Raw genomic sequence first — 3,089 nt, 5'->3', positions numbered from 1 at the left:
AGTTAGAAATTGATTTAATGCACTCGAACCAAGTATGGATCCTAGTAGATTCTTTGAGGGTATAGTACCTATTGGGTGTTGTTGGTGCAAAAATCCGCCTGCGTCGGAGAAGCTGGAGTCGAGGGAGTCGCGGTCACCGTCGGGACCTGCAAAAGAAGTCTAAACCGGAGTTGGGGTTGCTCCGGCAAGACCCTCCGACGCTCAAGTCAGTTCTCTGCCTCAACAAGAATGGAGTGCTCAAACAGAAATTTTAGCAGAGTTTTGAGATAGAAATTAGAGCTTAGAGAATAACGTATCTGGGGCCCCTTTTTTATAGGCAAAGGGAGCAACGGATTGATAGCGACGTTTGTAACCGCCTAGTAGTGGGCCGCTTGGGGCCAGAAAGAGTTTATTATGAAGAGTAATGTGGGGAGTCGTGGCTGTCACCATGGCTCGCCACATGGAGTCTGTTGCGGAGAGTGGAGCGACGTTCGTTGTCGCGACTCATCAGGGAGTGGTGGAGCCGTGTAGAATCTATCGTAGGAAGTGGAGCAGAATCGTGGCCATTACTGCGGCCTGCCACGTGGAGCCTGTTACGGGGAGTGGTGGAGCCACGCAGAATCCGTCACAGGAGGTGGAGCAGAGTCATGGCCGTTACTGTGGCCTGTCAGGGAGTGGTGGAGCCACGCAGAATCCGTCGCAGGAGGTGGAGCAGAGTCGTGGCCGTTACTGTGGCCTGTCAGGGAGTCCAGGCCTGTCGGTCGAAGCTTAGTTGAAGTGCCTGGCGGAGAGAGGCGGCTATCTATCTGAAAGGAGCTCGGATGTTGCTGGCAGGCTGTCTACCGTCGGGTGCCTTGAGCGTTAGTACTATAGGTGAGGGCCATTTGCTATAGGAGCCCAGTCAGAGGCTTTCTATAGATGAAGTTCGATTTTCGTAGGAGTCCGGACGAAGACTTCCTGCAGCCGGAGTCGGGGATGAAGTCCGACTCCCGTAGGAGTCCGGATGAAGTCTTCCTGTAGTCGAGGTCGGGGATGAAGTCCGGCTCCCGTAGGAGACCGAACGAAGTCTACCTGCAATTGAAGTCGGGGATGAAGTCCGGCTCCCGTAGGAGTCCGAACGAAGTCTACCTGCAACTGAAGTCGGAGATGAAGTCCGGCTCCCGTAGGAGTCCGAATGAAGTCTACCTGTAATTGAAGTCGGGGACGAAGTCTGGCTCCCGTAGGAGTCCGGACGAAGTCTACCTGTAATTGAAGTCGGGGATGAAGTCTGGCTCCCGTAGGAGTTCGGATGAAGTCTACCTGCAATTGAAGTCGGGGATGAAGTCCGGCTCCCGTAGGAGTCCGGACGAAGTCTACCTGCAACTGAAGTCGAGGATGAAGTCCGACTCCCGTAGGAGTCTGGACGAACTGCAGCTGGAGTCGGGAACGAAGCCCGGCTCCCGTAGGAGTCCGAGCGAAGTCTACCTACAACTGAAGTCGGGGATGAAGTCCGGCTCCCGTAGGAGTCCGGACGAAGTCTTCCTGCAGCCGGAGTCGGGGACGAAGTCCGGCTCCTGTAGGAGTCCGAATGAAGTCTACCTGCAACTGAAGTCGGGGATGAAGTCTGGCTCCCGTAGGAGTCCGAATGAAGTCTTCCTACAGCCGGAGTCAGGAATGAAGCCGGGCTCCCGTAGGAGTCCGGACGAAGTCTACCTGCAACTGAAGTCGGGGATGAAGTCCGGCTCCTGTAGGAGTCCGGACGAAGTCTTCCTGCAGCCGGAGTCGGGGATGAAGTCCGGCTCCCATAAGAGTCCGGACGAAGTCTACCTACAATTGAAGTCGGGGATGAAGTCTGGCTCCCGTAGGAGTCCGGACGAAGTCTTCCTGCAGCCGGAGTCGGGAACGAAGCCCGGCTCCCGTAGGAGTCTGGACGAAGTCTTCCTGTAGATGGAGTCGGGGACGGAGTTCGGCTCCCATAGGAGTCCGTCCATCGTGAAGAATCTGGTCGACTTTGGAGGGGGTTTATCCATCGACAGAATTTGGGAATGCTACTGAGGCTCGGTCACCGGAGAGATGTCCCCGAAGGTCGGACGCCTGTAGAATCACTGAGTGGTCACTCCTGACATGAACTTCGGCTGGGGGGAGATTTTATACCCAACACCAGTCTCCCTACTTTCGAGTTCGAGTTTCGAATGAAGGAAGTACAGAAAAATTTTCAGAGCCGAAGTTGTTTCCTTGAATTCTGCACATAACCGCCCTCGAAAATCTTGGCATTCAATGCGCGCGTGCTGGAGTCTTTTTCTGATTAGGATGATTTGAAGAGTCCTTTTGGAATTCCCCCCAGAGCGTAGTCCTAAGCGCCACACCATAATGGTCCCGCTAGCAGCTGGCCCTACATCACAGTGAGTGGGACACGTGGTGGGAGCTGGTGGACTTAGGGATATCCACCACCATAACTGCGCCAGGCCCCGTCGCTTATTTAAGGCCCCTCCTTCCCTCCAGGGGCTTCACTTCGCCTGAGAGTTGACACCTTTCTTTTGCCTGAGAGTTTAGTCACTCCATCGGCGCCCTTTTCGACTCTAAGCACTCTTCGCACCAGTCTTCGCCATCTCCACCGGCTCCCCGCCGCCTTCAGTCTTCCGAGCCCCTTTTGAGGGGTTCTCCCATCGGGGCTTCTGCCCCGGAGGCCAACTTCGAGAGGATGCCACGGATCAAGAGGAGTAGGAGGGAGAAAATAGCGGCCTGCGAATTCTCCGACTGTCAAACTGTCACTGAGGGTTCCCACCGCCTTAAAGGGGGCTCGAGGGAGAATTCTTTCAATAACAGAGATTTAATAACGAAAGCAATCGGTGAGCGCGTTTCGCCCGAGAATTTTGGAGTAGTTGAACGGGATGACATCGGTCGAGGGGGCAGAGTTGTCGTCACAAGCGGTGGTGGGTTTCTTGACGTCGTCAGGGTCGAGGGACCAGAAGTGATCGGCACTGACGGTGGGGCAGTAGAACTTGTTGCAGGGACGGTGGAAGTAGCGCATGCCGACCTTGTCGAAGTACCTAGGGCAGTGGTTGTTTTGGAGCACACGGTGGCGGTGCATGCCTCCGACGTCATCGCGGCCTCCGAAGTACTTTCGATTC

This window comes from Elaeis guineensis, chromosome 12 (assembly GCF_000442705.2).
Source record: "Elaeis guineensis isolate ETL-2024a chromosome 12, EG11, whole genome shotgun sequence".
Taxonomy (NCBI): Eukaryota; Viridiplantae; Streptophyta; class Magnoliopsida; order Arecales; family Arecaceae; genus Elaeis; species Elaeis guineensis.
The sequence above is the reverse complement of the archived record's forward strand: the minus strand, read 5'-3'. Positions refer to the sequence as shown.